Source organism: Lithobates pipiens, unplaced genomic scaffold (genome assembly GCF_037356315.1).
Source record: "Lithobates pipiens isolate NorthernLeopardFrog02 unplaced genomic scaffold, aLitPip1_a1.2 Scaffold_18, whole genome shotgun sequence".
NCBI classification, from domain to species: Eukaryota; Metazoa; Chordata; class Amphibia; order Anura; family Ranidae; genus Lithobates; species Lithobates pipiens.
Genome location: NW_027507758.1, coordinates 36,434,350 through 36,458,443, shown reverse-complemented (window position 1 = coordinate 36,458,443; position 24,094 = coordinate 36,434,350). Strand labels below are relative to the sequence as shown.

At 44.9% G+C, this 24,094-nt stretch overlaps 1 protein-coding gene across 31 annotated transcripts in view; it reads right to left on the bottom strand.

Moving 5' to 3' along the window:
• Positions 1–24,094, bottom strand: part of NRXN1 (neurexin 1) — a 1,923,519-nt gene that overhangs the window by 910,523 nt on the left and 988,902 nt on the right. The window lies entirely within an intron of this gene.

Below are 24,094 nucleotides of genomic sequence, written 5' to 3'. Positions count from 1 at the left end.
ACACTCCTGAGTAGCATAGCTCACCTGGAATCTCCCACTGTGGCTGCTCTGGTACAACCTGTGTTGCAGGCCGTCCCTGCGGCTGCTCTGTGCAGGCATCCGCCTTGAGTATTACCCCTATAAGAGGTATATCTGGTTCCGCTCCGCTTTCCCAGCGACTTGGAGGCAATCCAGTCCAATCCAGAGGGTTTCTCAATCAGGCATGCTGCCCCAGGCGTTTCCCATGGACAGAAGCAACATAGCTTTTGTGATATCTTTGCTTTCTAAGAGAGCTTTGGCCTGGGCAAACCCTCTATGGGAGATGCAAAAACCCATTGTCCTGAGTTACCCAGACTTTTGGGCTTCCTTTAAAAGGGTATTTGACATTCCCTTACACTCCACTTCTGCTGCCAAGTGCCTTGCATCCATCAAATAGAGTATGGGAACTGTTACCGATTACGCCATTGAATTCCTGGCAACAGAGGTTGCTTGGAACAATGAGGCCCTCGTGGCTGCTTTTTCTACTTGATACCATCAAGGATGAGATTGCAGCCCCAGATATACGCACTGAGCTGGAGAAGTTGATCACATTTGCCATCCTCATTGACTCCAAACTCAGAGAAAGACTCTCTTTTAAGGAGCACTTGCAGAAGCCTCCTGTACATTTGTCTCTGAGCTTTGCAGTCCCACCCTTGCCTCCCTCACCTCCCATGCCTCCTGGTACCGAGTTGGTCAGTGAAGGTGAACCCATGCTCTTGGGCTTCATGGGTCTCTCTGCGGATGAGAGAGCCTTTAGGAGGAGGGAGAGATTGTGTCTTTATTGTGGCCAGGCAGGCTACTTTTTGAAGTCTTGTTCTACCCGTCCAGGGAACGCCCGCACCTTGAGGTCCTGCCACAGACATACCTTAGGAGGCATTGTTTCATCCCCAGTTATCCAGAAGGATAAGCCCCTGGTTCCGGTTACCCTTTCTTGGGCTGAGTCGTCCATCAAGATACAGGCTCTAATTGACTTTGGTGCTGCAGGCCTGTTCATTGGTGCTGCCTTTGTATCAAAGCACTTGATTCTGCTGCAGCTGCGTGACACTCCACTTGCCATTGACGGGAGATCTTTACAGCAGCCCATGCAACTGAGGAGACTGTTCCATTTTCCATGGCCTTAGGGGTTCGTCATCATGAGATAATCCAATTCCAACTTATTTCCTCACCTAAGTTTCCGCTTGTTATTGGTTATCCTTGGTTACAGAGGTACAACCCCTCTTTTGATTGGCTCCACGCTGAGGTTTTCTCCTGGTCGCCACAATGCAGTAAGACATGCTTCCAGAAGGTAGCCAATAGCCACAGTGGACAAACGCAGATTAAGTCAGTTGATGCGTTTCAGCCTATAAGGCCGTAGTTATAACCCATCCACAGGACAACTATTAGTCATGCAGTCCACAAATCTGGCCTTTATGGAAGAGTGGCATAAAGAAAGCCAATGTTGAAAGAAAACAATACAAAATCCCATTTGCAGTTTGCGAGAAGCCATGTGGGGGACACAGCAAACATGTGGAAGAAGGTGGTCTGGTCAGATGAGACCAAAATTGACATTTTTGGCCTAAATGTAAAACGTTATTGTCAGGGACTTACCAGCGATGGACAGGCACAGCTGCGTGCACGCATGCGCACACGTGCTTCTTCTCAAACCGAGCCTCAGCGTGTTCACACTGGCAGGCATTGGCTCGTGCTTCCGGCGCGTGCGCGTTCGCGTAAGCGCTTGCGTAAGCGTCCGCAAGTGGTGCGCGCGCGTGCGTTAGGCACGCGCGTGTGCGCGATAGGGCTGTTTGCCGCCACTGAACGCTTAAAGGTTCTCCTAGTGCGCTGGTGCGCCGCTGTTTCGTCTCAGCTCCTGTGCATCTGACTACCTGAACCTGAACCTGATTATCTGCTATTCTTACCGACCCGGCTTCGTCTGACTTCTCTGCCTTCTCCAAACCCGACCCGGCCTGCCTGACCTTGCTACCACATCTGCCTGTGATTCCGTTGCCGACCTCTGCCAGTTTTACCGACGCTTCCTTGCCTGCTGCTATCACCTGTCTGCTCGCCTACTGACCCGGACCGTCCAACCCTGCTCCAACCTGCTGCCTGTTCAGTGTTCTGCTGTGCCTGTGGTTCCTCTCATCGGCTCCTGTAGCTGCTGCTTGCATTCCTCAGCTCTTCTATCAACTTCCAGCCCTCCAGCCATCCAGAGGGATCTCTTCTCCGCTATCAGTCCCAGGGGCCCTATCCAGCAGGCACTCCTACCCACTGTGCTCTCGAGACCGCTGTTCCCATTCCAGTGGCTACCGAACCAGCGTTGTAAGAGAGGTCTCCTTCTACAAGTCGGGGCTTCAACACCAGGTACCTAACAGTTATGTGTGGCGAAGAATGAACAATGCCCATCACCCTGAACATACCATGCTTTTCTTCAGCAGGGACGCTGGTCAGAGTAGATGGGAAGATGGATGGAGCCAAATACAGGGCAATCTTAGAAGAAAACCTGTTAGAGTCTGCAAGATTTGACACTGGAGCGGAGGTTCACCTTCTAGCAGAACAACGACCCTAAACATACCGCCAGAGATAAAATGGAATGGTTTCGATCAAAGCATATTTATGTGTTAAAATGGCTTTCTACTTGGCGGGACAATTCCCATGAGTAGTTACGTAGGATCAAGGTTCCTGAATGGCAAGATGACAGCTTTTGTTGTACAGGGAGCAATCAGTATACTAAAGGAGAGGTTTTTTTTTTTACCTTTGTCTAACATGAAATTAGTGCAATAGAAATAGAAATAGCAAAAACTGAAAAAGGATTTACCCTTGCACCCTTTATCCAAAACAGATTTAAAAAGTTTAGCTGAAATTAGGCTTGAGATGTTTTCTGATACATGAGTATGCCGCACACAGTTGTATCCAGCCTGCTGAATATGTGGTCATAATATTCCACACCATGGTACAGAAATGGGTCAGTCTGGATAGTCATCCAGACTCACCCATCCCACTCTCTACTTCCTCTTTTACCACTTGCTGACCATATACTGTACATATACGGCGGCAAGGTGGCTTTCCTGCACAGGATCACGTACCTAGTATGTGATCCTGCACATCTGGGCCTGGGGTCACGTGTGCGTGACCAGTGGCCCGTGTGACCAGTGGCCCGCTCCCGCTGTGGTTAGACACAGCAGAAACTGATCATGTGTACAGTGGACTCAATGTCCACCCGCCGATACTCCGATACATAGGCAGAACGGCTGTCTGTCTATGTAAACAAGGCAGATCGCTATTCTGTCAGTACAGTAGACATAGATCCTGTGTTCCTTGCTAAGCAGGGGCACCAATCCATGCATTTTCCTAGTACAAGCACCCCCCCCCCCTTACAGGAGTAAAGCACTGGTCAGGCACACATCTAACCCTTTGATCGCCCCTGATGTTAACCCCTTCCCTACCAGTGTCATTAGTACAGTGGCAGTGCATTAGTGTCTCTGGTCCCCAAAAAGTATAAAAAGTGTCAGTTAGTGTCCCGACTGTCTGCCACAATATCGCAGTCCCGATATAAGTGGCTGATTAGCGCCATTACTAGCAAAAGAATGCAAATAAAATAAATGAAAATATCCCATAGTTGGTATGGGATTTATATAGACTTATTGGGATTTTTTTTTACAAAAATATGTAGCAAAATACATATTGGCCTAAATTAATTAAGGCATTTTTAAAAGACTTTTATTGGATGTGTTTTAAAGCAGAAAGTAAAAGATGCTTTTTTTCTTTTTTTTTCAAAATTGTTGCCCTTTTTTTTTTCATAACGCAAACAATAAAAACCGCAGAGGCCACCAAATACCACCAAAAGAAAGCTCTATTTGTGGGGGAAAAAACAACGTTGAATGCCCGTGCTACTGTCAGTTAAAGTAGCGCAGTGTTGTATTGCTAAATCTGGTGTTCTCATGAAGGTGGGGGGGGGGGGGGTAAATCTTCCGGAGATCAAGTGGTTAACCTGTCTTTTTGCCCATGCAGAGTTTTAGGCCTTATTTTTGCTTTTCTCCACTCTATAAGAATTTTCACCAGCCCCACTACCTTATGTGCACATCATCAGTATCACAACATTTTTCATTGACCCTGTAACCCAAAAGAACTGCAGCTCTAGGCCTCACTACTGAATACCCAACTGTAACGACACCCCAAGTATGAAAGGGGTTAAAGCCGTTTAGGGAGACGAGGCTCTGTATAGAGGTTCAAACAGAAAATTAATCTTTATTGGAAGGAATACCGGATCTTTTATACAGTAAAGGAAGAGGTGCATACCTCCTGCTCATATTACTCTGAACATACACCTGTGACCAGAAACCTAATTAACATGAGCTAATTAACTAATCCCTTTAGACAGCCTAGAGGACTCAGACATGACCTTTAGACCAAACTTGCAGTCGTTTAGAAAACACAATCAACATTTCACAAATCAACACAGACTCCTTTACACAATAGCAGAGTTAATTAACACAAACGACAATGGGGATCTAATGACTCTTAGATCCCATACTAGACTTATTTACAATAACCACATTCTAGCAGACAACAGACAGACAGGTGTCCCGAGTTGATGACATCAGCGCCTTCTATGAGCCTGAACATTATGAAGCCATCACTATAATATGGCATATACAGGGTTCCCAGAGTCTGTATTTTGGGGAGACATGGACTTGAATGCAAAGTAGCACCACCTCAATGGTCCCCAGGCATACAGCTCAGAAAGAGCACCGTTCCCCCCAGGGCCATCTTTAAGGCAGGGCAAAAGGGGCAGCTGCCTTGGGCCCTGTCATTGTTGTGGGGCCCAAATCAGCTGCCTCATACTTGCCAACTATCCCAGTTTACATTCCCTTGTCCCTTGAAGTTTTAGTCCTGTGCTGCTACTAATGCTGCCCAGCTCTGCCCTATTGTTGTGTACAGATGACTCACCTGCAGACCCTGGGTTTACATGTAAATACTGGCATTCATATGTAAATAGCACTGACATGCATATGTAAATAGCTGAGGCCAACTGCATTGATAAGTAAATAAAGGCAGTATTCATAGGTATATCATGCCCCCCTGCAGTGAGGAGAAGATGTGCTGTAACCTATAGCAACCAGTGAGCAGTATTACTGTACAGCAATCTCTAGCAGCCAATCAACAAGCAGAAATGTGCTGTAACCTCTAGCAACTAATTAGTGAGCCTTAAGGAGTGCTGTAACCTCTAGCAACCAGTCAGTAAGCACTAATGATATGCTGTAACCTCTGGCAACCAATCACAATCGCTGCCTGATCTGATACAGTAAACCGATTTTAAGTCTAGCTGCTATTTATTGTATGTTTTAGAGAAGGTGGAGAGGGAAATTGCATGGGGGCCCTAAGAAAATTTTTGCCCAGGGTCCAATCAATATTAAAGACGGCCCTGGTTCCCCCAAATGCCAGGGCCCATGATCGGTCGGCAAGAGGCTCACATTCAGTCCCCTCCAAAAGCCTCTGTCCCGGCTAGGTTTGTCACACCAACCATCACCACCCTCCCTAGCACATTGCTCATATGAAAAACAAATCACATGCACCAGAGATTGACATACCCGTGCCGTTCCTCCAGAGTCCTGTGCTGCGAATGGCAGCTTCCACCTGCATCCGTGGGTGTGACGTCTTCGCAAGTTCTGGCCATCCACACAGCCGGAGTCCGTGAACCCGGAAGGAAGAGTTGAAGATGGAAGCGCCTTCAGTGGTGACAGTGCACCGCTAGAGGGCTTAGTTCTAAAGCAAGTTTCACATAATGTGCTAGTATGCATACTAGTACATTATGACATTGCCTTGCAGGTTTTTTAAAAAAAAGCTAGCAAGTTTACTACCGCTTTAACTCTTTTTTTAGTTCTGGTTATTAATTTACATAGCTAGAAGCCCACAGATTTTCTGACTGGAGAAGTCCCATACTAAGAGACCTGGGAAGAAGTTTTTGCTGGCTACTAAGAGGACACATGTGGCCAGAGGAAGACAGAAACCAATGTTAGCACCAGCAGTAGAAGTTAGTGAGTTGGGGAGACAAATCATTCTGCCTTTATGCCTATTTATTCTAGCGTTGTTGCCAATGTATAGTAAATATTCCCAGTTACAGTAGTTGCTTATGTATTTCCACCATTGCCCATTTGTTGCCTACAGTGCCTTGAAAAAGTATTCACACCCCTTGATATTTTCCACATTTTGTCATGTTACAACCAAAAGTGTAAATGTACTTTATTGGGATTTTATGTGATAGACCAACACGAAGTGGCACATAATTATGAAGTGGAAGTAAAATGATAAATGGTTTTCAAACTTTTTTCAAATAAATATGTGAAAAGTGTGGCGTGCATTTGTATTCAGCCCCATATACTCTGATACCCCTAACTAAAATCTAGTGGAACCAATGGCCTTCAGAAGTCACCCAATTAGTAAATAGAGGCCCCCTGTATGTAATTTAATCTCAGTATAGATACAGCTGTTCTGTGAAACAATCATAGGTCTGTTAGAGAACCTTAGTGAACAAACAGCATCATGAAGACCAAAGAACAGACCAGATAGGTCAGGGATACAGTTGCGGAGAAGTTTAAGACATAGTTAGGTTATAATAAGAAAATATCCCAAGCTTTGATCATCTCACGTAGCACTGTTTAATCCATCATCCAAAAATGTAAAGGGTATGGCACAACTGCAAGCCTACCAAGACATGGCCGCCCACCTAAACTGACAGGCCGGGCAAGGAGAGCATTAATCAGAGAATCAGCCAAGAGGCCCATGTTAACTGGAGGAGCTGCAGAGATCCACAGCTCAGGTAGGAGAATCTGTCCACAGGACAACTGTTAGTCGTGCACTACACAAATCTGGCCTTTATGGAAGAGTGTCAAAAAGAAAGCCATTGTAGAAAGAAAGCCATAAGAAGTCCCGTTTTCACGTGGAAGAAGGTGCTCTGGTCAGATGAGACCAAAATTTTAAATTTTGGCCTTAAAGCAAAACACTACGTGTGGTGGAAAACTAACACTGCACATCACCCTGAACAAACCATCCCCACCGTGAAACATGGTGGTGGCAGCATCATGTTGTGGGGATGCTTTTCTTCAACAGGGACAGGGAAGATGGTCAGAGTTGATGAGAAGATAGATGGAGCCAAATACAGGACAATCTTAGAAGAAAACTTGTTAGAGTCTGCAAAATACTTGAGACTGGGGCAGAGGTTCTCCTTTCAGCAGGACAACGACCCTAAACATACAGCCAGAGCTACAATGGAATGGTTTAGATCAAAGCATATTCATGTGTTCTAATGGCCCAATAATGTTTTTTATGTATATTAACCACTTCCCGACCAGCGCACGATGATGTACGTCGACAGAATGGCACGGGCAGGCATATTGGCGTACAGGTACGTCCAATATTCAATGCCGCCCTGCCATCGGGAGCGTGCCGCCGGCGGCACGCTCCCGCGCTGGTCGGGACCCCCATGAGTCCGGTCGCTGGACCCGCGGACTCGATCGCCGCGGACATCCCCGCGATCGTCTCACGGAGCGGCCGAATGGAGGAAATGCAGAGTAAGCAGCATTTTTCCATTCTGCCTAGCAACTAGTGACGCTGATCTCTGCTCCATGTGATTGGAGCAGAGATCAGTGTTCACTAAATGAAAGCCCAGCCCCCCCCACAGTTAGTAACACACCCCTAGGAACACTTAACCCCTACACTGCCACCCACTGGTTAACCCCTTCACTGCCAGTGTCATTTACACAGGAATCACTGCATTTATATAGCAGTGATTGCTGTATAAATGACAATGGTCCCAAAAATGTGTCACAAATGTCCGATGGGTCCCCCACAATGTCGCAGTCACAATAAAAATCGCTGATCGCCGCCATTACTAGTAAAAAAAAAAAATAATAAAAAATTATTAATAAAAATGCTATAAAACTATCCCTATTTTGTAAACGCTATAACTTTTGCGCAAACCAATCAATAATCGCTTATTGCAATTTTTTTTACCAAAAATATGTAGAAGAATACGTATCAGCCTAAACTGAGGGAAAAAAATGTTTTTTTTATATATTTTTGGGGGATATTTATTATAACAAAAAGTAAAAAATAATGCGTTTTTTCAAAATTGTCGCTCTATTTTTGTTTATAGCGCAAAAAATAAAAACCGCAGGGGTAATCAAATACCACCAAAAGAAAGCTCTATTTGTGGGAAAAAAAGGACGTCAATTTTGTTTGGGAGCCACGTCGCACGACCGCGCAATTGTCAGTTAAAGCGGCGCAGTGCCGAATCACAAACAGTGGTCTGGTCTTTGACCAGCAAAATGGTCCGGTCTGCAAGTGGTTAATCAATAAAATGTTTTTCTATGGAGAGCACTATGGCTTGTCTTTCTATCCACATGGCTTGAGGAAATGTGAATACTACCATATAAGGATCCAATGTGGGTATTCCACGAACTTGTCAGTTGATTTGACTCTGAGTGGGAGAAAGCTGAACCGGTCGGATAATATCTGTGAGAAGGAATACAGCAATTGGACGGGTTGATAAGCATTCGTTGATATTAAGTGCATGTGACCCTCTATAATTTAAAGAGTCCATACAATGAGTTGAGCAGCCAATTCTATCATTGGTGGCGCCCCCCGGCACTAAGTCATTTTATGCATGATCTGACTGTATACCACTGAAGATTCCTCACATGGATTTTTTGACATATAAGCTATTTTGGACTTTTAATTAATTTTAATACGTTATTAATTATTTTATTTTCGTTAGAGCGCTGTACCATCTGTTTGATATATTGTATTTTGGGATTTGGTGATTGATCCTTGGTGTTCAGCAGCTTTCTGTAAAGGGGTTGTACTGCGCTGATTTTTTTCAGTTTTTACGTTATAATGGCCCAGTCAAAGTCCAGACCAAAATCCAATTGAGAATCTGTGGCAAGACTTGAAAATTGCTGTTCACAGACACTCTCCATCCAATCTGACAGAGCTTGAGCCTTTTTGCAAAGAAGAATTGGCAAAAATTGTACTCTCTAAATGGGCAAAGCTGGTAGAGACATCACCAAAGAGACTTGCAGCTGTAATCGCAGTGAAAGGTGGTTCTACAAAGTATTGACTCGGGGGGGGGGGGGGGGGCTGAATACAAATGCACCCCACACTTTTCACATATTTATTTGTAAAAAAATGTGAAAACCATTTATCAATTTCCTTCCACTTCAGAATTATGTACCACTTTGTGTTGGTCTATCATATCAAATACATTTAAATTTTTGGTTGACAAAACGTGGAAAATGTCAAGGGGTATGAATACTTTTTCAAGGCACTGTACATATTATCGTGATTGCCCATATGTGGCCCACATATAGTCATCACTGTCAACTGGTTGTCTACATTTTGTCACAATTGCCTATATGTGGTCCATTTAGTGCCTCCATTGCCCATTAGCTGGCATGTTTAGCAACTAATGCCCTTAAATTGTCACTAGTGTATGTTACCCACGTACTTCATGGCTGCTTGTTTGTTGCCCTCACATTGTGTTGACACATTTGCCAATATAATTCCATAGTTAATGCAATGGTTCTTACTGTGAGGGACCAAGTCAACACTGTTTTTGAGGGCTATAATTACTGCAAACTAACTACCCTTTTTACTCTAAGGTCTTAGATTATCAAACCACACCTGTAAAAGTTCTGATATTTTGGCCACATAATATTTCAGGCTCATATGAATATAAAAGTTTCCAAGTCTGGTAATCTATATTAAATAGCAAGTGTTTGTTTTGCCTAACATACCAACGTTGTCTACTGGTCTTTACAGAACTGAAATATACAACAGGCAACAAATGAACCAGTTCCCGACCAGCGCACACCGATGTACGTCGGCAGAATGGCACGGGAAGGCATATTGGCATACAGGTACGTCCATTTTTATATGCCGCCCTGCCATCGCGTGCACGGTGCCGGCGGCGCACTCATGTGCCGTCGGGACCCCCATGAGTCCGGTCGCGGGTCCCGCGGACTCGATCGCTGCAGGGATACCCGTGATCGTCTCACGGGGCGGCTGAACGGAGAGATGCCGTTGTAAACAGCATCTCCCCATTCTGCCTAGCAACAAGTGACACTGATCTCTGCTCCATGTGATTGGAGCAGAGATCAGTGTTCACTAAAACCAAGCCCAGCCCTCACAGTTAGTAACACACCCCTAGGGACACTTAACCCCTACACTGCCACCCCCTGGTTAACCCCTTCACTGCCAGTGTCATTTACACAGGAATCACTACATTTGTATAGCACTGATTGCTGTATAAATGACAATGGTCCCAAAAATGTGTCAAAAATGTCCGATGTGTCCGCCATAATGTCGCAGTCACAATAAAAATCGATGATCGCCGCCATTACTAGTAAAAAAAAAAAATAATTAATAAAAATGCCTTAAAACTATCCCCTATTTTGTAAACGCTATAACTTTTGCGCAAACCAATCAATAATCGCTTATTGCGATTTTTTTAATCAAAAATATGTAGAAGAGTACGTATCAGCGTAAGCTGAGGGAAAATTTTTTATTTTATATATTTTTGGGGGATATTTATTATGACAAAAAGTAAAAAATAATGTGTTTTTTTTTTTAAATTGTCGCTCTATTTTTGTTTATAGCGCAAAAAATAAAAACCGCAGGGGTGATCAAATACCACCAAAAGAAAGCTCTATTTGTGGTAAAAAAAAGGACGTCAATTTTGTTTGGGAGCCATGTCGCAGGACCGCGCAATTGTCAGTTAAAGCGACGCAGTGCCGAATCGCAAAAAGTGGTCTGGTCTTAAGCCAGCAAAATGGTCCGGTCTGTAAGTGGTTAATGTAGAACTAAAAAAAATATATATATATATGTAAACAAATACATGCATCTGTGCATTTTAAAATTGAGTAGAGGGCAAGAAAAAAAAGAAAAAAATACCTCCTAAGAAGCAGACAAAATTCAACTTCAAAAGAGAAGCCAAATCAAATATTGTGAAGATGGCTTGAAGTCTGATTGCTTCAGCATCCATTGTGAGCAGCGATGCATTCAGGTGCACCAAGCCAATATATTGTGTGCTCAATGAGTCAGATCTTTCAACAGTAGAGGAGATATTTGTTTTTTCATATTTGTCTATCTGTCTTGTTTTTAATCTATCATCTATATATCCTGACATTTTTCAACTATCAATGAGTACCTCATACATTTTCCTACAAAAATATGTCTGCAACAGAACCATTATAGAGAAAGTGTCGTCCCTTCTTAAAAAATACTCTTTGAGTTGTAACCACATCTAAGCTTAGTATGAAAGTCATTCATATAAAGTGGTCATCTAGAGCCCAGGGCGAACATGCCAAACCGTGCCCCCTTCAGATGTATGCCGACTATGTGTCAGCAACCCCCAAACAACAAAAAAAATTAGCACTAATCTGCATGTTTTCCCTCTAAGCATAAATTCCCCTTCCCCGAGTACAAATGCCCCCCCCCCCCCCCCATCCATCCTAGCACAAATCTTCTACCCTTCAAGTCCCTCAAAGTTCCTCTTCGAGTATACAACCTCTCCCCCCCCACTCCAAATCCCTACACCCAGCACAAATCCCCTCATCCTCCTCCTAGCAAAAATTCCCCCACCCTTCTATTAGCACAAATTGCAACTCCATACCACCCATTCATTCCTACTAGCACCAATCCCCCCATATCCCCTCTTGTAGCACAAACCCCCCAAATCCCTCCCAACACAAATCCAGCTAAGACACCACTCCGAGTACCTCCCCCTTGGAATTTCCCCTCCTAGCACAAAGACCGCACATTCATTCCTACTAGCACCAATCCCCCCATATAACCTCTTCTAGTACAAACCCCCCCAACACAAACTCCCCACTCCTAGTACACCCTCCCCCCGGAATTTCCCCTCCTAGCACAAAGACCGCACATTCATTCCTATTAGTACCAATCCCCCAATATCACCTCTTCTAGTACAAACCCCCCAAATCCCAAATCCCCCCCAACAAAAAAAACCCCACTCCTAGTACACCCTCCCCCCAGAATTTCCCCTCCTAGCACAAAGACCACACATTCATTCCTACTAGCACCTTTCCCCCCATATCACCTCTTCTAGTACAAACCCCCTTAACACAAACTCCCCACTCCTAGTACCCCCCCCCCCCCCCGGAATTTCCCCTCCTAGCACAAAGACCGCACATTCATTCCTACTAGCACCTTTCCCCCCATATCACCTCTTCTAGTACAAACCCCCCAAACCCCCTTAACACAAACTCCCCACTCCTAGTACACCCCCCCAGATTTTCCCCTCCTAGCACAAAGACCGCACATTCATTCCTACTAGCACCTTTCCCCCCATATAACCTCTTCTAGTACAAACCCCCCAAATCCCCCCCAACACAAACCCCCCACTCCTAGTACACCCCCCGGAATTTCCCCTTCTAGTACAAAGACCGCACATTCATTCCTACTAGCACCTTTTCCCCCATATAACCTCTTCTAGTACAAATCTCCCAAACCCCCCCCAACACACACTCCCCACTCCTGGTACACCCTCCCCCCAGAATTTCCCCTCCTAGCACAAAGACTGCACGTTCATTCCTACTAGCACCAATCCACCAATATCACCTCTTCTAGTACAAACCCCCCAAATCCCCCCAACAAACCCCCCCACTCCTAGTACACCCTCCCCCCAGAATTTCCCCTCCTAGCACAAAGACCACACATTTATACATACTAGCACCAATCCCCCCATATCACCTCTTCTAGCACAAACTCCCCAAATCCCCCCAACACAAATCCTCCTTAAACACCACTCCTAGTACATCCCCCCCCCCCCTTGAAATTTCCCCTCCTAGCACAAAGACCACAAATTCTTTCCTACTAGAACCAATCCCCCTATATCACCTCTTCTAGCACAAACCCCCCAAATCCCCCCCCAACACAAATCCTCCTAAAACGCCCCTCCTAGTACACCTCCCAAACTTCCCCTTCTAGACAATTCTTAAACTCTGCTTCCCCTCAAACTCCCCCTCCCCCCAATCTACTCGTGGCGCCCACCTCACATGATACAACAGTGCCCAGGGCAGCCGCCCCTCCTACCCACCCCTTGCCGCGACCCTGTGCACAGGACTGCAGTTGGGTTTAGGATTCAGAGAACAAGGTACCATGCATTCCATAATGAAAGTCACATTCTAAAAGGTTCAAGGTTCTAAGAGTTTCATGGAGAGTTGTAGGAATTAATATTTTGCAACATTTGCTTACATTGGGTCCTTCAGTGTGTTTGACATAAAAACATGTTATCATGAATCCCATACACTTGGGGCACTACAAAACAACAAAAAGAGGGCGCACCTAGAGCATTACCTCTAAACAGTTTTATTGAAGTGATGTACTCACAAATGAATGACAGTGACACGCATATCTTAAAACACAGATTAGACTGCTGCCTCCTCATCAACACCACCCAACTGGTGACATGGGAAGACCTAGCAGCGCCCAATGTTGATTAAGCGTTTCGAGGGGCAAGCCCTCTTCTTCAGAGCCAAAGTCTTAAGGTATAAAAAGAGGCATGCCAGAAAAATAAACGGCCTGAGGATTTATAGTTTGTAGAAACCATTAAAAGTCAATACATTTTGTTTTTGCCTTTCTTTCATTGGGACTTGAGCAGCACCAACACTAAGGAAACTTGGATAGATTGTTGGAAGCATGTTAAGAGTGATTTTCTGTTAGAAAGTCTGCGTTCAGATGTTCCTAGTTTCATTGCTGCTCAAGCCCTGATTAAAGAGGATGTAAACTTATTCTGCAGCCATTTACCTATAGGTAAACCTATAATAAGGCTTAACTATAGGTAGTGTAAATATCTCCTAAACGTGCGCAGTTTAGGAGATATTTACATTACATTCAGCCAGTGACATCACTGGCACATGCGCTCTGAAGGAATGGCCATGCATGCCATTCCTTCCGAGCCATGTGCAGTGAACGGCAGTTCTCACCCGCATACACGGGAGTGACGTCATCACGGCTCCGGCCACTCACAGAGCTGAAGCCCGCGAACCTGGAAGAAACTCCGGGGAAAATGGCAGCCATCTCAGCAATGTGCAGATGTCGCAGGGGGGCTTCATTCTAAGGTAAGTATTTCATAATGAGCTAGTGTGCGATGCATACTAGCTCATTATGCCTTTGTTTTACAGGGTTTTTTTTTTTTTTTTTTTTAAGATTTTACAACCTCTTTAAAGTAGTTGTAAACCCTTACAAACCACTTTGACCTACATTAGATTAAGGTTTACCTGTAGGTCCAAGAAATATCTCCTAAACCTATACGGTTTAGGAGATATTTACCTGAAGACAGGCACCGCTGTCTACGGCGCATGTGCCATAGACAGCGGCGCACAGGCACACCGGGTAAGCCGCAGATCGCGGCGATATGCCGCGAGTGTCGGCTCCCATGCGCATGCGCGGGAGTGATGTCACCACTGCTCCAGCGAATCACAGCGCCGGAGCAGCGAGACCCTCGGAGACCCACCAAGAAGATGGACGCTCGGAACTACAGGGTTTACTTCCTCTTTAAGGTAACCCTAACACCCACAAAAAAACCATAGGCTTTTAGCAGACTGGCAAATTTCCAAGTCAGTAAAGGTAGTAGAAGCAAACTCGCTACCAAAAATGAAACTAAAAGTAGTTTCTGTTCTAAAATTTGCAGATAAATTACTCCACAGTGTCTGCAACTACAGAGGTCAATGAAACATTTTTTTTTTTAAAGAATATTTACTGCTTGTTAAAAATATGGAAATGTTTAAATACTCATAGTGTTTCTGCAGTTCTACTTTAAAGGAAACCTGTATTGGAAAAAATAAAGAGGCTGCTATTACTGGCTATATTTTGAAAATGTCTGTTGCCTGGCTCTCGGTTCCAGACATTGTAAGGCACTGAATTGGGACTCGTCTGGCGATCAAGAAAGTCACAGTGAAGTCAGAACTCCTCATCCACATACTGTATGTTCTCTAGGTATGTTCTCTAGGTCAGAAGCTTAGAGAGGTCTGAATCCATTGAATGAACATAATAGCCAGTCAACTAGCAACTTTAGAAGGAACAGTCAGAAATATCGCCTTCTGTGCATTCTCACTATAGTTTTCTCAGTTAAAGAATATGTAAACCCAACATTTCCTGATGTGTGATTGGTGAACCATGCATTTGTATGAAAATGTTTCTTGTTCTCTTTGTATTGATTCCTTTGTGTGAAATCCCCAGTGCCAGTCCCTTCCCCCTTTCATATCAAAAACACATAGACACGAGCGCTAGCTGTGCTGGAAGCTCATACTCAGCCTCTTCCTACAATGATCAGACTTGTCCTGACATGCCCCATCCCCCTGCACAGCCATTCACTAGGAAGACCACTGTGCTACTGTTTCTCCTCTCCTAGCCTTTATGCATGGTGATGCCCTTGTGACTTAAGCCTAACACATATTATAGACCAAATAGAAGCCTCAAAACCATGCCAAACTTGGCCAAGGTCCTCCCTTGTTGATTCCTGTGTAAAGAAGTTTAGCATTGCTATGTACCTTATGCTGGTGGTGGTCATAGTCAACCATTGTGGATTCTCAGGCTATCCTACTCAACTCCTTTGCTTATTAAATGTCAAAAGGATGGTAAATAGGGTATGGCATATATTTCTAAATGCAACTAACGTGGGTATTCTTTACCCTCCTCTCTATCCTGCCGACATGTCCCATTTTGCCATTCCCCGATATCTACCCAGAGCCATAATAGGAAACTGGGAGATAATGCAAGCTCACTAGATAAAGATGTTATGCAGCTTATCTGCTCTCTGTATCTCCCTTTAAATGCCAACTTTTGAACAGAAAATGAAGGCTTTTGAAGACTTTTGAAGACAAGGAATGCTGGGTGTACATTCTTTTGGTACTTATTTTTTTTTTTACTACATATATCTTCCTACTGTGTGAAATCTTAGAAAGCTTGGGTGGGTGTGATGGGAGTCACTTTGGGTGGGGGGTTTGTAGAACTCAGACTACCTTGGAGAGCTCTGGAAACTCCACGTCCAGCTCCCCTGGCCCCTTTGTATGTGTAAATCACTCTGTGTCCATTAGGGGCACAGGGTGACTGAGAACCCCACTATGATTCTCATTCTTACGTGTAGTAGAATGACAATAATGTTTGACTTGACTTGATCTGTGCTAGTCGGACTCGCTGTACAGACACACTGGAGTGTTGTATATATGTACATATTGTGTGTTGTCTCATGCTGTTGTGCACTTTTATCTGGGATTGTTTGGGGTGTGGTTGTATTCCATTGTTTTATTAAAAGTATATTATGGGATGTTTATCTCTGTGGGGGGGGGGGGGGGGGTCCTCCCACAGCTCTCCCTGCTGATTAGACTGTTTACTGATGAGAAGTTTGAATACACCCGTTTTCTCACCCTACACTATGTTACAACTAGTGACTGGGTGGGCTAAAGGGTCTTGGATAGTGCTGGTTCTGGACAAAGGAAGGTCACAGTGGGATTTGCAAGAAGGCTGATATTTAGAATAAGGGTTAGAATTATACAAAATAACAATTACCCCATTAAATAGATTTTGCTTGTAAAATATGTGGTGACATCATGGGGCCAACTTTCTTTCCTCCATGTGGAATTAAACAAAGCCTATATTGAAATATAATCACCCTTGTTTCCCAACTCTTGGTATTTTTTAGATATGTTTTTTTTTTGGCAGACAAGTTTAGGATGACTTACTGCAAAACAAATTCAGATTATTTACACATATTTGCAATATTGTGACAGGAACTGAAGGATCTTTTTTGAAAGATTACAAGAAGAGCAAATCCCCCAGTTTAAATCATAAGAATTGCAGTTAAAATGATCATAAAAATAAAAAAGATGACAGCAAAACCAGTCAAAATATAACTAATCTTGAAATATACAGTATCGGGTTTAAGACGTACTATTTTTTCATATTCCCTGTAGAAATGTTTGCTCTTTATACAACTGCGGTGGAAAGCCTATGACAGGCAACGTGTCAGACACTACAGTAAATCTGCTTCACTGTTCCCTAAGGATTTTTTTTGACAATTCCTATTGCCAATGCTAACACGCCATCACTGATAGCGCAAAACAGCCTCCATTCTTTTCTGTGTGTTATCAACAAATATAACAGCAAAAAGAGAGAAAAGCAGTAGATAGTTACTGTACATCACAATCTATACATAGTCATGAGTGCAGCAAGGTACTCCAGAGCCTGTGCCTAGGGCAGGAGACTAAAGGTCAGACACACAGAGGCAATTGTAATCTGCTTTTAAAGATGGACTCCATGGAACAAAAATCCTCACTTAAAGTCAGGGCCGTCATTAACACAGGGTAAAAGGGGCAGCTGCCCCATGCTCAGTCATTGTTGTGGGTCCCAAAGAAGCTGCCCCTTGAGCCTGGACTGCTCGCAAATAGTTGCTAGGTGAATTTGGGAGGGCCAAAGAAAATGTTTACCCAGGGTCCAATGAATAATAAAGATGGCCCTAAAGGTTCTAAAGACTGAAGGTTTTTTTTTAATGCATGAAGGTAAAAAACCTTCTGTGTGCAGCAGCACCGTCTAATACTTTCCTGAGTCCCATCTCGATCCAGTGATGTGCACAAGAGCATCGGCTCTCCGGGGACTCTCCCTCCCCATTGGCTCCCGCTGCTGTCAATCACAACCAATGAGCCATTGAGAAGAGAGAAGGGGCAGGGCTGAACCGCAGCTCCATGTCTGAATGACATGCAGTGCAGTAGCTCTGGAGCACAACTGTTTGGATGCCCCCATTGCAAACTGCTTGTACTGGGGGCACTCGGCAGGAGGGAGAGGCCAGGAGAGCCAGTGGGGGACTCGAGAAGAGGAGGATCGGGGCTGCTCTGTGCAAAATCACTGCACAGAGCAGGTAAGTTTAGCATGTTTATTTTTATTTTTTTAAATGTAGCCTTTAATATTACTTTATATATATTTCACCATAGCCCCAAAGGATATAAATCTACTTAGTGCGCCCCAAAGGCCTTCACAATCCCAGTTAATATCTTGTAAAAGTGTCAGTGACATCATCACTGTGCTGTACATAGCCTGTGCAGAGAGCAGAGCTTGGGGAGGGTCCCAGCAGCTCCACCCACTACAGGCTACCTCCAGAACACTATAGGAGGGGGCGGAGACAAGACCAGTCACACTGCACAAGGAGAGAGGGAGCAGCAGTGGCCGGTCTTTATTTCAGGAAGCTCCTGCACAGAGGGAAAGTCTCACACTGGATTACTGCACAGATCTAGAAGAAATGTACAAAGCACACCAAGATTCAAGGAGAATACACATGACTCTTGTTTTTAGACAATATTTGTTCAGTTTTAAATGCATACAAGAAGTATTATACATAGGTTTTGTATTCAGTGGGTAACATTTTAATTAAATTATAGAGTAGGGTAGATGGTGAATTTTTTGGTAGCATTCAGTTTGCTTTGCATTTTTATACTTTTATGTCTAAGCTCCTTATGTCCCAACCTTTAGTGATTAGCCATTAACTATTATAAGCAAAAGTCATGAAGTGAGCATGATCTTTGTGTTTAGTCTTTAGAGAGGTCAAATTCACGTTGGAACTGGCTATGGTGTGACTTGAGCTGGCTCTTTGAGATGGGGGGGGGGTTGGTTAGGTATGTTTCTGTAAGGTAGTGAAGGAGTGGTGAATACCATAGGGTGAAATTTACTTATGTCTAGGGATAATTTCAAGGATGGTAGTCCTGCTGGCTACCTTATCTAGTTCCATTATTTGCATTGAGGAGGGTATAAGAGAATAAAGGTGGAATGGTAAGAGAGAGGAGGATGAAAAGAGGGTGAAGAGGGCATCCCAGATGTTTTAGAACTACATTTCCCATGATGCTTATGCACTCTGCAGTGTAGTTGAGCATCATGGGAAATGTAGTTCCAAAACATCTGGGCTGCCAAGGATCGCCATCGCTGGCATAGAGGGGTATAGAGAGGATAAAGAAAGGGGATAAAGGGAAGTAGGCCAACATGGGGGGGGGGGTCTCCTACCCGACCCTGATCTTCGCTCTATCCAACCTTGATTTTCCCAGGAACTTTATGTAGAATATGTTGGTGTAAGATTGTCAAAAAGCCAGATTATTGATCTGGCTCACTTGGTATGTGGACATATCGTTTGGGTATATTCAGATGTAGTTTTGAAGTGAGACCAACAAGACGAGTGGGCGGAGATGCTGTCATGAGAAATGGCTATGAGCTCCTCCATTTCGGTGATTTTTTTGATTCTCTGAAACCATTCTTTAATTGAGGGGGCACAGGTTTTGCCCCACAAGAGTGGGATACATAACTTAGCTGCGTTTAGCATGTTCATAGCTAGGGTTCTGAAGTAGGAACATCTGGGTTGTGTGGTGTGATGCAAAAGGAGTTGAGCGGGGGAGAAATCCAAAGCGAGGGTAGAGACCCTTGAAGTTATGTTATGGACTTCACTCCAAAATTTTTGTATGGTTGGGCATGACCATAATATGTGTATAAAATAGCCTGGTTCGGAGTTACATCTCCTGCATAAATTAGATACTGATGGTGTGAATTTGTGGATAGAGTTTGGGACTCTGTACCATCAAGTGAGGACATTATAGCCATTTTCCTGAACTGACACATTTACCGAACCCTTAAGGATGTTTTCAAATATTTGTTCCCAAAGTTCTTCCATAAGATCCAAGAAGAGTTCTGTCTTCCATAAATGACATGCCTTGTTTGTCATGGGGTGTTTGACAAAGAGTAATGAGTAGATGTTTGAGACTAATCCCTTGTACACACGGTCTGAGATTCCGACAACCAAATCCGTCGGATTTTGTCCGACGGATTTTGTCTAAAACTGTTGTACACACACGGTCGGACAAAGTTGTCGGAAAATCCGACGTGATGACGTTATTTTGTTACGAAGGGACTATGTTCAGGCTAGTAGCCAATAGCTTTGGTGTAGGAATTTGATCTGAGCATGCGTGGCACTTTGTCCGATCGGAATTCTCTACACATGATCGGAGTATGTCCGATCGGAGCATTTTGTCAGAAAATATTTCCAGCAAGTTGGAAAAGTTGGTTCCGACGGATATTCCAATGGAAACAGTCGAATGCAGACCACACACAGTCGGAATATCCGACAAAACGCTTCGATCGGACACATTCCGACGGAATCTCCGACCGTGTGTACAAGAGCTAAGACAGGGAGAGTGGGGTCCTTTCAGAGGATAGTGACTATAATGCCGCATACACACGATCAGACTATCCGGCGGACAACCCGCCGGACTTTGTAGCGGAGGTCCGCCGGACTTTCCGAACTAGCGGACCTGCCCATACACAACCGGACTTTTCCGGCGGACAATCTGCCGGACTATGGCGGGAGTCCGCCGGACTTTTGAAATGAACGGACTTACCCACACACGGAGAAAAGACCGTTCATTTTGAATGTGGCTCCAGGTAGCTGGGACTAGTGTAGGAAGTCAATGTCACCACCTCCATCAGCGAGATTGACACCTCTCGAGCCCCGTCACCTGGTATGGATTTAAAGGGGAAGCCCTACGCCAAAAAAACGGCGTGGGGGTCCCCCCAAAGTCCATAGCAGACCCTTATCCGAGCACGCAGCACGGTCGGTCAGGAAAGTGGGTGGGGACGAGTGGGCGCCCCCCTCCCGAGCCATACTAGGCTGCATGCCCTCAACATGGGGGGTGCTTTGGGGAAGGGGGGGCCCTGCAGCGTTTGTCCCCATGTTGATGAAGACAAGGGTCTCTTCCCAACAACCTTGGCCATTGGTTGTTGGGGTCTGCTATGGACTTTGGGGGGACTTCCACGCCGTTTTTTCAGCGTAGGGCTTCCCCTTTAAATCCATACCAAGTGATGGGGCTTGCGAGGTGTCAATCTTGCCAATGGAGGCGGCGACATTGACTTCCTTCGCTAGTCCCGGCTACCTGGAGCCATCGGGAAGAGGCCCTTGTCCTCATCAGCATGGGGACAAGGTGCTTTGGGGTGGGGGGCCACAGGGCCCCCCTTACCCAAAGCACCCCCCCATGTTGAGGGCACGCGGCCTTGTATGGCTCAGGAGGGGGGCCGTCTGCTCGTCTCTACCCCCTTTCCTGACCGGCCGGGCTGCACGCTCGGATAAGGGTCTGCTGTGGACTTTGGGGGGACCCCCACGCCGTTTTTTCAGCGGATGGCTTCCCCTTTAAATCCATACCAAGTGATGGGGCTCGTGAGGTGTCAATCTTGCCAATGGAGGCAGCGACATTGACTTCCTTCGCTAGTCCCGGCTACCTGGAGCCACATTCAAAATGAACTGACTTTTCTCCATGTGTGGGCAAGTCCGTTCATTTCAAAAGTCCAGTGGACTAGCACACAGACGGGCGGATTGTCCACCGGAAAAAAGAGCAGAAGATAGCGGAGGAGTCCGGCGAGAAGATCCTAGAAGAGGGAAGAAGACCACTGGTCAAAGTGACCTGGAAGTTGATTTTCACATGACTGGATACATGAAGATTCATTCTTTTAGAAAGACTAATAGTTACCTCTCTGCAAATCCAGTTACAGACCCAACTGCACAGGTTCTAAGATTGTACAGATTCTAAGATACCACATAACACATCTCTATGCTTGGATGTTAAATAATATAGTACCAAGTTTGTGATAGACTTCATACACCTCAATAGTCTGCGCAACACCAGCCTTCACACCTTATACTGTCTTTACTTTGTGGGAACACAATTAGGTGGATGCAGCAGCTCATTCATCATTTTATGTATTCATCATTTTATGTATTTATTTCACAGCATTTAGGCTATTCACTTTGAGTATTATAGTATTGTGTTTGTTTCATTTCCATATTAGGTAGTGTGCTGCAGAGGTATACACACACACATTTAACAACATAGAGAAGGTTAGGGTTATCCCCTTTTTTCTCTAGTCTCCTATTGTAAGGTCCATATGAGCTCATTACATGTCAGCTGTTTTCTCTTTTAATCGTTAGTTGACTCGGTTGCTTGGTTGGTTGCTTTGAGCACTTCTGCAAGTACAACCTTGGTGTTATGCTGCTGAGCAGTCAATTATTTGTGTAGGAGAAGTTAATAGACAAGTGGAGGGGACATTGTGCTCTTGAACAGAAAAATTCTAAACACATATACAAATTGCTCAGAAACAGCAGAATGGTAAAGCAAGGAATGTGTGCTTTTGAACAAAGGAATGTTACATATGCCTCAGAAAAAGTGATAACAATCACATGGTATTGCACCCGTGGAGCTGCATTTTATGTCAATGTATAGGGAGTGATGATACCCAGTACAAGGGACATTGATGTTGAACAGTGGATGAAAATATAGTATTTATGGTGAGTGTTGGTAGGCATTAGCTACAGGCATTATATGCTTCTGAGCAGGGATTTGGGCATAAGATAAAATCGAAAACAGTAACAGAGATATAATGCTGCTGGGCATTCAGTATATAGGGAGTAGAGATGGTCAAAAGTGAAATGGACAATGTGCTACTGAGAAATTAAAATTAGATATGAGTGTTAACACATAGGAGTAACAGGGACTCTATTGCTAGCCAGCGGAAGGTACATAAGTGCAGGGAAGGATCACAGGTGGCAGTAACCAGGTAATGTGCTGTTGAGCAATATATATACAGTCAGTGCCGGGGCAAGGTCATTTGTTGCCCAGGGCGAAGATAGCAAACTGCACCAAAAGGATGGGATCAGGGGTAGAGGGATGGTGATGGGGGATGGGATCAAGGGCCGAGGGATGGTGGTGAGGAGAATGGTATTAAGGGCACAGTGATGGTGGGGGGGTGGGGGAATGGGTTCAGGGGCACAGTGATGATGGGGGGTGGGGGCAGGGGCGGACTGACAACTCATGGGGCCCCCGGGCAATAGGAGATTGTGGGGCCCCTGGCAATAGGAGAAGATTATGGGGCCCCTGGGCAATAGGAGATTGTGGGGCCCCCAGGCAATAGGAGATTATGGGGCCCCCAGGCAATAGGAGATTATGGGGCCACACAGTATACACACACAGACACACAGTATGCACACACAGACACACAGTATACACATACAAAATACACACACTGAAAAGGTACAGGAGAGGCGGGGCAGCTAGAATCTTGGGATTTTTTTTAAAACACAGATTTTTACATACTGTCCCTGGTTTTATGGAGGCTGGCAACCCTGATGGGGCCCCTTAGTGACATGGGGCCCTCAGGCAGTGCCCGAGTGCCCGAATGGTCACTCCACCCCTGGGTGGGGGGATGGGGTCATGGGCAGAGGATCAGTAAAAGAGGGATGGTGGGGATGTAAATAGTAAACAGTAAATAGTACCACCCAGGGCATCCATGTACCCCCCTGTACCGACCCTGGATACATTACACAGCATAAATGAGTACACCCCAAGAACCCCAACAGATTTGTCAGAAAACCTTTACTTTCCTTTCAGAATCAACATTTTCTATGGGACACTACGCTACAAAATATTCTCACAAATGCAGGCCATTGATTGCAATCAAGATGTGTTCATTTACATTCTTAAAAAGTCTTTTTCCTAGCAAATTCATTCAAGATCATGTTGCAAAAATGAATACACCCCTATGAAAGTCTTATGCCCTGTACACACGACCAGACTTCTCAATGGACTAGGTTGGACGGTCTTCCCGATGGACTTTTGGAGGAGGTCTGACGGACTTTCTGAACAAAACAGACTTGGCCACACACAACCGGACTAAGTCAGTTCGAAAGTCCGTTCATTTTGAAAATGATGACATAAACGGGACTAAACAAGGAAGTTCAATAGCCAGTAGCCAATAGCTGCCCTTGCGTCGTATTTGGTCCGTCGGACTAGCACACAGACGAATGGTTTTTCCAATTTTTAGTCCGTCGGACTTGTGTCCGTCGGATAGATTTGAAACATGTTTTATTTCTAGGTCCGCCGGACTTTTGGGAACAAAAAGTCCGCTGGAGCCCACACACAATCAAATTGTCTGTTGGATTCCGGTCCGCGGATCAAGTCTGCCGGAAGGTCCGATCAAGTGTACGCGGCATTAGGAGCAGAATTAA